Below are 16,124 nucleotides of genomic sequence, written 5' to 3' on the forward strand. Positions count from 1 at the left end.
TTCAATAACTGCCTTTCTTTCCAGATTTCTTTTTCTCTTTTATGTTATGTTTAAACTTGTGGTGCTGTGCCATGGCTTTTCTCCTGAGAAATGGTAAACAGTCCATCTGCCCTTACGGATACCAAATGTTTCTAAGCTGATTATTTTCATTGAGACTCTCATATGACTGGCCGTGTCGCTGTCATTAGTATCCCCAGATATATAACTGTAGTGAAGGAGATGGAAATGGAACACGCTGACTGAATTCAAGCTTGTTTAAGAGTCTTCCAGGTCTTTAGGGGTCCATTAGACCTTTATTGCAAACAGATGTCATTGACAGACTTTAATTGTGATTTTTATTAGATACATTCTGGACAATGTGATTAGTTGTGTAATAAGAAGCCCATCATTACCTATATGCAGCATGGATGCAGTACCTCTATTCAGACAGTTTCTGGACCTCCAATTCAGCTGCAATGAATGCATGGCAGCATTGGGCACCAAGTCCACTGCTGAGGACTCTCCTGTGCACCTTTGCACTCAAATACTCTGAGAGCTAATTTATAGCATTCAAATAACCAAACCTCTCAGATTTTGGAGGTTGTTTGAGGGACCTTCAATACAACCCACACAGACATTGGGAAAACATACAAGACCCCCACAGGATTTGAAACCTGACCTCATGCTTACCAATTTCCTAGCAAGATCGCCATCTGTTAGGTAAATCGGGTATTTCAAACATTTAGTCTGTTAAAATGTTTCTGCATGTTTAAATAGAAGCTATGTGTTTATACTGTAGATGTGTCCGTAATTCACTTTCACAAATGTATTAAAATGAAAAGCTGTGTTGTATGTAGATGTACCTTCATTTACATAATTATTATTTTACCCCTAAGCCAATATAATCAGTCTTTAAATACTTCAGATATATCTTAAAATATTTATAGACATGTCTGAGAGATCATATGGCCTTCCATGCAGCTGTAGTTCATCTGGAAATGTGTGCAGTTAAGCAGAACTGAATGAGGTTATGTAAGTTAGAGACAGCCAGGTATAAATTTACTTATGGCGGGGACACTGTGTTCTCTGTACAGAGTCAGCTGTTCACTGTTATTTTTAATGAATCGTTTGTGTACTTTTCCTAGCTGTCACTTAGTACAAGAGCTTTATTCTTAATGAAAAGCCACATCACACCTCTCTAATGCAGTAAATTATGATTATTGAAGTGAAAAAATCAATACATCATCTTACATTAATTAAAGAAGAAAGTAAATGCACAGCAACAGCAAACCCAAAAAAGACTGCAGATTGTGATAGGAAAAACAAAACAAAAATAGTTTCATTTGTGTCCTAGGTCACTTTAAATGATTTCCATGTAATAATTAATTAATGAAAACACTCTGGGAAGAACATTTTGTGTCCTTATTTGAAATGCTCATTAATAGTATCTCATGTGTATCTGCTGAACTTTTCTAAGCTTTATTAAAAAGTATCAGAATGGAAAATATGGCGTGTTGAAAAGTTTTTTTAAACTGTATTTACAGCATAGGAGTATTCCATCTGCATTATTACTGCTGTAGAAGGCACACAAGATGGATGAACAGCCTACCCGGGAGACCAGAAGATCCCTTACCCCAAATAAATGGACAGGTGTCCTGACTGGACATGAACTTCATACCTTCCCTGGCCACTATGGAAGAAGAGGACAGGGAAGGATTGTCTCTGGGGGAAGTTTTTTCCTCCAAGGTGCTATATGTCAGCAGCCCTCTGTATCGCTGCCCATTCAGGAACCAGCAGGGAATGCTGGTAGTTGTAGTCCAGCAGCACAGCCCTGCTGGGGTCTGTGGGTGCCACAAGGGAGCACTTCAGGGAGATGTGCTCCCCAAAATATGGGACTTCTATATAACACAACAACAACACCATTTATTTATATAGCACGTTTTCATACAAATGATGTAGCTAAAAGTGCTTTGCAGGATGAAGAAAGAAAAAAAGAGAAAATATAAAAATAAATTTAGAACACACGGAAGTTCTTCCATCGAGCAGTGGCCAGGTCCTTAATAAAAGGGACTGCATTCCCTTATGTGGGTGAGTCAGAGCTGGATGAATGTGGAGCTACACTCAACTGGAGGAGAGCAGTGCAGTGGTGAGAAAAGAGAGAAAGAGTATTGTGGGAAGAGAGAACCTGTTATTTGTGGTTGAACTACTTTTGGAAGTGATTTTGGTTAATAAACCTTCCATTATTTGAACCCGGGACTCTTTGTGTGTTCAGGTTTGGGGTTTGGGGCTCGCTGATGGCCCAGTTTCTATCACAGAGCATTAAGAAAGCATTGTACAGACTTAGATGGTGAGCAGCTGACTCCGTAAAGAGAACACTGTGTCCCCACCATAAGTAAATTTATACCTAACTGCCTAAACTGCGTAAACACTTTCCTGGTTGAAATATTATGATTTGTGTACCTGTATGAGACTAGAAAAAGTAAGTTCAAAATAGCATATTTATCAAACCAAAAGACAATGGAAGGATGAGTTGAGGGCGAATCCTTTCACTTTGTGAACTTGGTTATCTTGGCACACAACAGGAACTAACCCAGATTGGGATGCCAATTCACCTCATGGCACTCTCTTATCCATGTCAGATCAACCTGTCTAGCACCTCTTTGGATTATGGGAGGAAAGATTTCAGGATACTTGACAAGAATATGCAAACTACACACAGATATGACCAAGGCCCTGCAACTGTGAGAAAGCAACAATTGCGCTAACCAGTTTGCCATCCTGCCACTGCAAAATAAAAGGATGCAACATGTCAAAAAACAAACAGTGGCAAAACGAATCTACAGCCATTTGGGCCCTGGGTATAAAAATGATTACCTTGTGTATTTGGAAGGGTGACATGCTACTTTCTGGCCTAACAATAATGTAGTCAAGAACTAAAGTAATCTATCTGTCTCTCACGTCTCTCTAACCTCTGGCTCCACATCCTGCTTGAATGTTTGGTATAAGTGACTTTCCAACTTCAGACTCATTGTACCTTCAACTTTAAAATCATTTGAGAATTAAATTCAGGTACCTCAGTTGGAAATTAATTCTGGAATCAGTAACACACTCCAAAATCACAGGGTTTCAGAGTCAAAGGTCCATCTATCTAGCTACCGGTTCTATTCAATAAGGGCGCGCACAAAAAGGCAACCTTCAAAAGGGCTACCTCAATTGGGCGCGGAGAATAAAAGCGCACATAAATAAAAGCGATCTTCAAAAGGACGACCTCAATTGAGCGTCGAATAAATGCGCGCGCAAATAAAGGAGCGCTTCAAAAGGATGACCTTCGGAGCGAATTAAATTAATTGTCCTTGATTATGCTAATAGACCGCATCTCGAATATCTACGTGGCATTGCACATAATCTACAGTTTCAAGTGTAACTTGCTTTCACCTTTTTATACATTCAGTCATTGCCTTAATCGAATTTTCTGTAATTTTGAAAACAACGAAATATAGAGAGCTTTAGAAATAGTTAGAAGTAGTTCGTTAGAAGTTCATGCATTAATTAATTGGATGTTTTAATATTCTTGCTTTCACCTTTTTATACGTTCAATCATTGCCTTTATCTAATAAATTTTCTGTAATAATTTTGTTGCGTTTGCCTTTATTCGCTGCGCCCAATTGACGTCACCCTTTTGAAGCTCGCCTTTATTTACGCGCGCCTTTATTCGGCGCTCAATTGAGGTCGCCCTTTTGAAGATCGCTTTTATTTATGTGCGCTTTTATTCGCCGCGCCCAATTGAGGTCGCCCTTTTGAAGGTCGCCTTTATGTGTGCGCCCTTATTGACGGATACCCTAGCTACCCTGGGATTCACTCACACAAATACATTTGTCAGACTCCAACATCATAAGATGCTGCTGAGAACAGGAGACATGTAATATTTGAGATATTTATTGTAGAGCTAGACTTCCAGTTGTCATTGCTTGAAATGAATTACTCTCTCTGTTGCCATTGTCTTATATTTCTAGGGTTTTAATCAGTATCTTAACCACTAATAAAAGGGAACACATCTAAGTTATTTAAATCAGAACACTTTGAAGTAACAGGCTTATTTACAGAGCAATTGTTTCAACCTTTTCTGGTTTCTTGGCATATGTCCTATTGTTTCCATGTTTTCTGTTCACTGTTCCCAGCACCTCTGTTTAACTTACAGTTCTGGGAGTGGGGAACAACAAGTGTGACTTCCGGAAAGAAAGTGATACTCAATGACTAGTGATTTAACAATAATTTACAAAAGAAAATGTCTTGAGAGCAAGGTTACAGTTAGAAAACCTGTGGTGACAATGAATAACAAAATAACAATAATGATAGTAATTACAAGATAATGATGTAAATGTGAATATTCTATAAAATATAAAGTAATAACAAAAAATGTAAAACATAAATAATATGCATATTTTGGTACCCATTAAAGAAGTCTCTTAAAACAAAAGCACATCCATCATCACTTTCCTTTTGCCAAGCTGGACTGGTTACATATCAGATAATATACATTTTTAATAGCATTTTACAATACCATGCAGTTAAAAACAGGCTTCTGGTGATAAAAATAGCTTTCATAGCCAGCAGATTCCAAATGTTATGTCAACTTGGCATCAATTGATATCATATTGGTAGTTGTTGGTTGTGATGGTTTTATGGCTTATTGTAGTTCATGGATTTTCCTAACAAATTTCTTTGAAGAAGGATACAACATTTCAGGGAAAACCTCCACTGGGAGTTAATTTTGTATCATGTGGACAGACAGACAGACAGACATAGACGACAACAATGATGAGTGCTTTCACTTTTTATGTACATGAATCTAAAAATTAAGTTGAAGCTGTCTTGGGCAGGAGTTACCTTTTCTAATTAGAAATGAGACAGAATGTCTAAGTTAACCCTTTTGATACCCTACCCTCAGTAGAAATTAAGAAAGAATATATTTGTTAACATCAAAGGACACTAACCAGATTATTTTACTGAGTGCAGGCTCTTCCAAGCACCATCATCAGCAGTAATGTAGGTAAACCTGTGGCAATGCAGCATGTGTCCTAATTTGTTTTTATTTCAGAGTCATTCGGTCCCAGCTCAGAAGAAATGGAGGCTTGTCCTAGACACAATGTAACAGGATACTGCTTTCTTCAACTGACTTTCGATACTGTCTTGGAAAACCAAGCTTTAATCTGTTACTACTCTATCCATTAAGAGTTATTAATCAAGAAACATGATTAGATGAAAGCTGTTATTCCCACTCTTAATATGACTATTGGTTGATACAGTCTTAGGTACAGCCTCATCAGCATGGTTCATGACTGGATGTTTTAATTAGTCCTGTTCAGGTCATTATGGACTGTCCAAAAGTGGTGCAAACCAGAAATCTATTTCTATGCAAATTAATGAAAGGAAAGGTTACATTTGAAAACAAAGTTACAAATATAAACATGAAATACTCAGTTATGTGCCAAGACATGACACATGGCTTCAATTGCACACCTCTCTTGACCACTTTTTCATGCTGGTTCCTTGGTTTATACACTAATGGACTTCAGTTTTTACCAGTTTAAAGCTGTTTTAGGATTACTGCAGTTTTAACAATTGCACTGACTTCTACGCGAAGTCTTGGTATTTGCACAGTCTGTTCTAGAATTTTCTATATCCTCATGAATCATAGGCTTGATCTACTGCATCTATGTGAGGGTGTTCCATTTATTAAATTATAACCCAAACTGCTTTTGTGTAATGTGATTTTATTGATCTGAGTAACATGCATTGCTCATACAGCCACCTTCTACTCTATAGAAAGAAGAGGTTGAAAAATCATACCCAGACTTCCACTCCTTGTTCTTTAGGGGGCTTTAACCATGTTAATCTCAGAATGGAGTTACCCAGATACAAACAGCCGATAGAAGACACAGTATTACTGTCATTACACAACCTTTGAGGCTTATTAAGGCATACATCTCCTCCCATCTTTGAGTGTGAAATCATAAAATGGCGTTACAGAAAATCAAAGCCTGGGCACCAACTGTCACAATGTGAAGCAATAGGTAACTGAACTGGAAAAAATGTTAAAGGATGGTCTTGACCCTACAGATTGGAGTTTGCCTAATAAGCTAACAGACCTTGTGATGACTTCTTTTATTTGTTCAGAAAAAGTTTTTTGCACACCTCACAAATCATTCATTATGTATAAAATCAAGCAACAGAGAATTAAAAAATAAAAATAAAAAAGGTCTTCATTAAAGTGGGGTGATTTAAATGTCTGAAGAGTCTCCTAAAAGCGTTGAACACAAAAGTTGAATATAAGTAAAACATAGAAAATACAATTATAGTTAAGGTCACTGGCAAGATCGCTTAATCACTGAAGGCTGCTGATGAATCCTTCCTTCCAGACAAATTACCGGTAAGTATGTGATTCTGCAAGAAGCAGCAGACTGTACTCTCCATATGTCAGAGTGGTGCTTATGTCTGCTTGCTCTCTTTCTTTTTATTTTTTTTAATTTTATTTTAATTTCAAAAACCAGGATGTTGCAATGGAATGCTATACAGTCAAGCAAGTAACAATAACTTAACAGATATAGCCATGTACTTTAAAATAAATACAAAGTGGAAAAAAATTAACAAAAAAGGCAAAAGAAAACAGAATTCAACAAAGGTATGCACTTTATCATTCAAGGGCATCATGTGAGGTGCTATTTTCATGAAACAGAACAGTATGAGAGCATTGAGTTCTGGCTTTTTTTTGGAGTAGTGTATTTTAGTTTTAGTTTCATTTTTATTTCACAAAAACCTTTCAGTTCTATTTTATGTATATTTGTTGCAATTTTCATTTTTGTAATTACAGTATGGAGTTGTTTTTCATCACAATTAGACAGGGTAGGTTTTCATTCCAGCTTTGAAGCACTAAGAAAGTTAACTCATACTTAAGAATGTCCATTGTGAGAAAGGTGATTTCCCAAAACTTTTTGTAAATAAAGTATTATGTTAAACTCATTTGTTAGCAACGTCTGGCTCGACTCATCAGTTAATCCTAAAGTACGTTGTTAACAGGCTGCCTCCTGCAGTACTTAAGCAACAGACAGTGGGTAGCAAAGAGAGCATCAGAAAGCAATAACAAATGGCTGGAAATGCCAAAGACGTGACAAAATGAACATACATAAAGAAAAGTAGTAAAAAAGCACGACATAAAATTCAAATTTGACCAAAATTAAATATGTACAGTCAGGTCCATAAGTATTTGGACAGTAATAATAATAATAATAATTCATTACATTTATATAGCGCTTTTCTCAGTACTCAATTGAACTGGAAGAAATATTAAGGGTTAGTCTTGATCCCATAGATTGGAATTTGACACAATTTGGATTGGACAGTGACACAATTTTCATAATTTTGACTCTGCATGCCACCCCAGTGCATTTAAAATAAAGCAATCATTATGCGATTGAAGTGTAGACTTTCAGTTTTATTTTAAGAGGCTTACCAAAAATATTGTATGAGCCATTTAGGAATGACAGACATTTTTTTGCGCAGCCCCCCTTTTCTAGGGGCTCAAAAGGATTTAGACATTTGACTGACAAGGTGTTCCACAGCCAGGTTGGAGTAGTTCACTCATTATTTTGTTAACTATTAACCAGGAAAAAGGTGTGGCATTTGTATTTGGAAGCTGTCACTGTGAACTCTAAATATGAGGTCCAAAGAGCTGTCCATGCAAGTAAAAACACTGCAACATTAGGCTAAGAAAACATTAGAGAAATAGCTGAAACATGAGGAGTGGTCAAATCAACCATTTGGTATAGTACATTCTTAAAAAGAAGGGACACACTGGTGAACTCAGCAACACCTGAAGGCCTGGAAAACCACAGAAGACAACTGTGCTGGATGATTGCAGAATTCTTTCTTGGTGAAGAAGAACCCCTTCACAACATTTAGCCAAACCAAGAACATTCTCTGGGAGGAAGACCTATCATTGCCAAAGTCTACAATCAAGAGAAGACTTCATGAATGTAAAGACAAAGGGTTTACCACAAGGTGCAGACCACTGGTAAACCTCAAGCATAGGTAGGACAAATTAGACCTTGCCAGAAAACATTTTTAATAGCCTGTGCAGTTCTGGTTACAATTTTCTTTGGACAAAGGAAACCAACATCAATATATACCACATTGTTAGAAATAGATGCATAACTGGAAATGGAAGTCCGTTACTGGTGTTTATTGATGATATGACTGCTGGCAGAAGTAGCAGGATGAACTCTGAAGTGTATAAGACAATGTTATCTGCTCAGATTCAGCCAAATGCTGCAAAACTGATACAATGATGCTTCACAGTACAGATGAGCAATGAGCAAAAAAAAGCATACTGTGAAAAAAAACAAGTGCTTTTCAATGGGCAAGCCTATTAACTGACCTCAACCCAACTGGACATTGGACTTTACTTGCTGAAGACAAAATTGATGGCAGAAAATCCAATGAATAAGCAGCAACTGAAGACAGCTGCAGTAAAGGACTGCCAAAGCATCACTTAATTGGAAACCCAGTACTTGGAGATGACTATGGGTTCCAGACTTCAGGCACTCATTGACTGTAAGAATTTCCATCCATCCATCCATTATCCAACCTGCTATGTCCTGTCTACAGGGTCACAGGGGTCTGCTGGAGCCAATCCCAGCCAACATAGGGCGCAAGGCAGGAAACAAACCCCGGGCAGGGCGCCAGCCCACCGCAGGGCCTGTAAGAATTTTCAACCAAATATTGAATATGATCATTATATTTATGATTATATTAGTTTGTCCAAATACTTTTGAGCCCCTGAAAATAGGGGGTATAAAAATGGCGGTCTTTTCCAAACAGCTCATACAATATTTTTGGTTAACCCCTTGAATTAAAACTGAAAGTCTATCCATTGTGGTGTACAGAGCCATATATAAATATCTCCATAAATCTCTGAGGACGAATCATTGAGTTCTAGCAGTAGAAAAGACTACCCAAGTAGGAGTTAATTGATGCAGTCAGCATAAGTAATAGTGCAGTACTGGAGAGACACAGATTGCCAAGAACCAAAATAATGGCATTATTGCAGCTGATGGAGGTAGACTGGTTCAGATCCACCCATCACACAACATGCTCTTCAGATGTCTCCACAAATGTTTGGCTGACATCAGATACCTGCCTGGGTGGTGTTGTGTCATATTAGTTGTGTGTGCCACGTCACACAATATTTCAGCAAAAGCAGGTGTTCCACTGCCATTGTGGATGCAAAGGAGGTGGCTTTAGAAGCTGACAGGACAGGATGCCCACCAGGCTCATGCAGAAGAGAGGCAGGCTGTCATCACAATTGTGTTTTGATAAATATTTTGCTTAGTTTATCTTGGATTTCATAAGAGGTAGTTGTGTTATTATTACTTCCATTTCAGCACTGTTGTTTTATCTTAATAAAGGACTAATGACAGCACTGCACACTGAAATTTTACTCAATTGTAAGTCTTGTTGTGAAGTGGGGTTTCCTGCCTCGTTCTTTATTTTGGTTCATAGGATTCCATTGTTAAGACGCCTTTCAGGAAAGCATTTGCTCATTCTTAACTTATATACTTCTTTAAGTTGTTCGCTACTTTCTAAGCATGGGAAAGGTGCTATATATGTAAATAAAATATATTATTATTAAGTACAAACATTTTCAGAAACTCACCCCAGAATTGTAGAGTTAATAAGTCTCGATACAACATTTTGTAAAGTCTAATATATATAAATACTAGGGGGCTTTGCCCCCTGCTCGCTTCACTCGCCAACCCCTGTGTTTGGTTAATCGGATATACAAGTTTACATTTTTTTTTCTTTGGAATTGTTTCAATTTCATTATTTGCACTTTTACTTTACAGCTTCATTAAAAACAATATTTTTTGGAGACACATTGTGACAAAACAACGTATAACTGCCCATGAGTGAATATTGTTTCTGTTTCTTTAATAAATAATCTGACTTTTTCTAATGTTTGTCCCTGTGATTTATTTATTGTCATAGCAAAAGCTATTCTCACGGTAAACTGTAAACATTTTAATATGAATGGCATATTATGATCTCCTTTGGTGTGTAATGTTATTCTCGGAATATATACATTACCTTTCTTTTTGCCTGTTAAAATTTGTATCGCTTCTCCGTGATCATCAATATACACCCGACTGAATTGTGTATTCTTTGAACTTCAACTTGTTGTTGCTTTAACTGTTCCGGGACCACAGATTCTCATAGCGTATGGTCGATTATTGTGTAAATCCACGTTTTGTGCATTGAATGATGCGAATGTGAAAAGACTTTGTTGTCTACTCTTTGCCTTTTATTTCTGACCTTGCTTTGTCCTGTTATTTTTTCAATTACAGCTGTTTCTGATGATTAACCACCTGTTGTTTGTGGTAATGCGATCTTTTCTATATTCTTTGATACTGTAGCGACTGATATGATAAAGTGTCACAACTTTCTAGCACCCTCTCCAACCCCTCCTCCCCCCCCCCCCACCCCGGGTCTCGCCCCCCCCTTACCGCATCAATCAATACCCCGCTATCAGTCTTCCGTGCTGTAGTCCGCCCTCCCTCAATCGGACCGAACAGTCACTTAAAACCAAAAAGGTCTCAACCTGGCTGGGACGCTACAATACTTTTGAATTTTACTGCTTTTATATTCTGTACCTTTCTCTGCATGTGTATCGTGCCATCGTTTGTTTCAGCCTTTCGAATTCCACTGCTTTCATAATCTCTTATCTGCCTTTTTTTCTCTCCAACGCCTTTGGGTCTCTATTCTCCGTATTGTCCTTATACAATAATAGGTGACAAGTCTCTTTTGTCTTTTAAATGTCTTCTGAGAACTTCCAAGAAGATCACGTATTGGCGCTTTGCTTTTGCTTTCCAGGATTTTTTTTTATAATAGAGAGATGTCCAATTAAAAGCAATCAAAAACAAACCCAAATCCTGACTTTGAACAATTTTATCAGATACTTATACCTTTTGAACATTTATGCTGAACAAACTGCACTTTTGCATGCAAATCATCCATGCAAATTTAACAGGCATAAAGCAAACAACATTAAACATTTCTCCATTAAACATTTCAGTTTGTTATAGTTTCTGCTGTTACAAATTTGTATGTTAGTTAGACATGCAAGTGAGAATTTCACTGTGCTCTGTACACATGAAAATACTACTACTACTCTACTACTCTCACTACTATTACTTCTAGTTTGGAAATACTATCTGGGAGTTTTCACATTTGGAAAGGATACATTCTACACCCAGCTACCTTGTCAACATGCACCGAGACTTGTACCATTCTTGCCTATAGAACAAATTGATCAGTGGAGGACAAACTCTCCATGAGTCTTCATGATATACATCCAAATCTAGATTTACTAATAATGTAAGTTCAGATCATTTTTATTAAACATGGGGACAATGATAAATAAAGCATGTTACCTAGCCCAAGAAACAGCAGTTCATCAATTCTTCTAACTTTTTACAATATAAAATTATCAATGATACCAGCCATCCCTTCTCTGTGCTGCGGCCTGGTGAACACTACCACATTCTGAAAGACTGTGGTGGTGCCTTCTTCCCACAGTCCTTCTAATCCTGAATAAGGAAAGTGTCTAGATCTATGTGATGCCCTATCCTTAATTCTCTTAGATTAAGTTGCTTAAGTTAATTATTTATTTAGTCATTATTAATGTATTTAAAATCCTAATAATGATTTTTGATATTCATAAGGTCATGTAGTATTGATGTTTCCTTTAATATTCTTCTTAAAGGCACTTAGTTGATCAACTAAGCACTTCACCACATATTCTAGTGTATGTATAATTTGTATGTGACAAATATAATTTGATTTAATTTAATATCTTCCTGTCAACCTTTGAAGGTCCCAAAAATACTATTGATTTCCACACTACTTGGTAATTTATTCTATACTCCTTTGGTTCTCTTTGTGAAGAAAAACTTTCAAACATTAACCTTATCCAGCTTCCATCTGAGCCCCTGGCTTCTTACGGAGCTCCTCTTAAAGCAACAGTTGAAATCCACTGTACTGATTCCCTTCCTAATTTTGAACATGACTGCATGTCTCATTAAACCTCCGTTTGCTTAAACTGAAAAGAAGCCTTTTAATCTTTCTTTACAGCTCATACTCTTTAGTCCTGGAATAATTTTAGTTGGTCTTCTCTGGACTATCTCTAGTGCTGTAATGTCTTTTTAATAAAGAGACTGGAAATGCACACAATATTCTACATGAGGGATCACTACTACATATCAGTTATATATTATACTACATATTCCTTGATCTGTACTCAGGACATCAATGCCATTTAATCTATCTATCATCCTATTAGTTGATTTATCTCTTCGATGCACTCTCTGGATATGGACAGCAACGATTCCACTATCACTCATAAGTCCTTCTCATAGGGTATGCTTTCAAGTTTTAGACACCCCTCCACATTGTGTAATCAAATCTAACACCTGTCAATCTTACATGTAGCACATTACATTTATGTATATTTGGTACATATTTGCCAAAACCTGAATTCTGTCAAGTTCCATCTGTAATGATTTCACAGACTCTAGGGTAATAGGTGCTGTTTATTCTGGTTTAGTGTCATCAGCAAACTTAGTAAAACTGTCAATCATGTTATTACTTTTTAAATACATTAATTTAGGGGAAACGTTTCTTTGACATTAACTCTTTACTTTCAATGTTTCAGCCAGTTTTGCATTTATCTACATACCGCTTCTTAAACTCACACTTACTTTAGTTTGATCAAAAGCTAGAAGAAAGGAATTAACTCTGGTGGCAACACTAGTGGTAATTGGCCCTTAAAAGGCCATTAGTTCCTTGGTGCTGAAATTATCATCTCCTTCCTTGGCAACCCTTTAATGTCAGTTCTGTAGCATTTCTGATCTGTGACAAAATATGCAGGTGAGAGTCTGTTGGGAGGGTGGAGCTACGCATACTGGAGCACCATAAAAGGAGCTATGCTAAGCAGCATAGCAGACTGAACTAGGAAAGGCACAGAGGTCTCAATGTGTGCCACAAGAGCTCATGAGGACAGCAATCCTCCCAATGGAAGCTCTGAATTTTATCGGGGTCTCCCATGGTCGATTTCAGGCAGTTAGGTCAGGGTTCCTGTCATAATGAGCTAATAAATAGTTCTTCCAAGGGTCATTAAATGGTTGCTGGTGTCTGTTTGCTATTTCTTCCATCTCTGTACCTTGGGTTGTTAAGGAATTATATAAACAATAAAACAAAAACAAGCATAAACATAAAAGAACAAAGCATTAATTTTTTACTGAATTGTGACACTGTTCTTAACAATATTATACTTCTCAAGCTTATTAACAACCTGACTACATCAGAATCAATTTTTCATTGTGTTATTGTCTATTTGATTTACTGTCTGACTAGAGTAACTGGTGAGGCTAAAGAATAAATTCTCTAAGCCCCTTACCTTGGGTACAGGAGTTTTGTCTACCATCAAAAACAAGTGCAAACATAACATTTTGTTGTTTCTGACCTCTTAATCTCTGCTGCTTTCTTGTTTTGGACCCTAAACTCCATATTACTTGCCTTAACTTACTTCCTATTTCTAACTTTACTGGGCAACCTTTAAACTCTAAGTGTTAGTTTTAAGCAATCACTAATAAGGGACATGCCTAGAGTGCTCTTATTATAAATTAATGTCAGCTCCAGGTGTTTCTGCATCCATTATACCCTATTCACAATTACATGTTCATCCAAGCTTGGCTGCATCCATACCACCAGGCAGAAGAATCCCATTAGTGCTGTACTACATAGGGAACCTTTACTATCACCTGGAACATTTTCACACCATGTCCATGGAACCTTGATGACCCCTAAATACAGACACCAGTACAATTTCATTCAGTTGTTGGGAACAGCTGGTTTGCTTTCCACATATTGCCAGATGTTTCCATTCTCTTTTTTCTGCTAATCTCTATTTCTCTTTCTACTCTTAGTGTTCTAGATACTTTTCACTTACCATAAAGTCTTGTCAGCTTTGTCCCACCAATCATTAATTCATCCTTGGGATCATTTCTGGATCAAGAAATACCAGAAGAGAACAGTGAGGGCTTGGCAGTGTGTTATTCTTTCAGATGCAGTCTGAAGTGCACGCTCAATGCTCAATTTTGAAAGAAAAGGTAGGTAGCAACAGTCATCAACTGTCATCAGATGCGCTGGTGAAAACTAAGTATTATAATACTTTAGAACAGTTAAACAATTCTAAATTCAAGTATGCATGCTTGTAGTGTTATGATCTTGCAATGTGCTTGCAGATTACCACATGTTGCATATTACATTTTGGTTTTTGGTTTTTAACTGTACTAACCTATACTAGATTATTTAAGGTGAGCTGTATTAATGAACATTTTATTAATAGCATATAGAGTGTGACTTTTAATCTTTTTTCGAAATTGCAACAGATGAATCATATTTTATATTATACATAATAATCATATCACAAGGTCTGATTTCTTTCATTTAAAAATATTGCACAAGTTAGATCTCTGCTGACCTGTCAGAATACTGAAAAAATAATTCATGTTTTGTTTTTGGCGAACCAGGCTAATGTAATGCACTTGTGTCAGGGCTATCTCAGAAAGACATCACTCGGCATCGGCTAGTTAAAAATGCAGCAGCAAGAATCTTGTTTTCAAACATGAAAGAAAAACTGGACCTATTTCCCCAGTTTTAGCTTCATTACACTGGCTTCCAATATCCTTTAGGATTGATTTTAAAATACTGTTGATCGTATATAAAGCTGTTAACAAACTTGTGTCTGCTTATATTTTGGACTGTCTCTCAGTCTATGTTTGAACGTGCAATGTGAGATCCTCTAACACTGGTCTGCTTAACATACTGAGAACTTGTTTCTTGTTTTTTATTTTCTGTCCTCCTGGCCATCTGTCCTTGTCATTGAACTCATCTATAGACACATTTAAACTAATTATATATGTATTTTATTTAACTTTGTATTGTATTGTATTGTATTATTATTTATTCATTCTTATTCTTACCTAATTTTAGTTTGTTTTCCTTTTCTTGCATCTATTTCTTTGACATTTTGTAAAGCATTTTGAGCTACATCCTGTATATGAAAATATGCTTTAGAAATAAATGTTGTTGTTGTTATCATTTTGAATATATCTAATAAAAATAGCATTTGCTTCACATATAGCTCAAAAATGCAGTGCCTCATTATAGAAAATGTTATTATAATAACCCCTCATCTCTGAAGATCACCTTTGTGCCTAATCTGTAAAAATGTAAGAAAAATAATATATAAAGTGTAAACACAAAGACACCTCATTTTAATTTGGGCTGGAGTTGTTTTATTTGATTCTTCATGATTTGTATAAAAACAAGTCAACTTAGATGCTGCTGAGCTGTATATTCTATTCAGATGTGTAATTGGATTTTGCAGAACATTTATCATTATATTTGAGGTGTAATGTTGCATTCATTTCAATGTTTTGTGCAGCAATCAAAACAACTTGTCTTATTGATGTTTGCAAAAATAGATTTAATGAAAATTCAAATAATTGGAATTTCTTTTAGCTAAAGGTCAGCATTGTACATGCCAAACACACATTAATAAATCACATTATTCTATCCACAACCTCTTTCAGAGGGATTTAGATAGTTAGAGTCTTTCCGTGCAAGTACAGAACAAAAGAACGGAACAGCATGAAGGGAACAATGAGAGACATTGAGCTGAAATTTAAGTTTAAAAAAAACAAATGTAAGAGTGGAAGTGACCCAGACTCTCTGAGATGACGTGATAAACCATTACTATGTTACTTAAACACTATTGTAAGGGACTTGAACCCAGCACTATAGAGCAGTGAGCAGCAGGGCTAACCACTTCACAAGAGTGTCATCCATCCATTCAACTTTTTTTTGTCATACACATGCTTTTATCTATTGAAAATATATATGGAAACCTAAGAGGTATATTAAATTATGATAAATTGCTTTTTTAGAGATAAATAATAAAACATTTTATAAGATTATGAACCCACTAAATGCTTACCGTTTATATTGTTAGTCTGTCTGAGTGTATT

This window comes from Erpetoichthys calabaricus, chromosome 1, assembly GCF_900747795.2.
Source record: "Erpetoichthys calabaricus chromosome 1, fErpCal1.3, whole genome shotgun sequence".
NCBI lineage: Eukaryota > Metazoa > Chordata > Cladistia > Polypteriformes > Polypteridae > Erpetoichthys > Erpetoichthys calabaricus.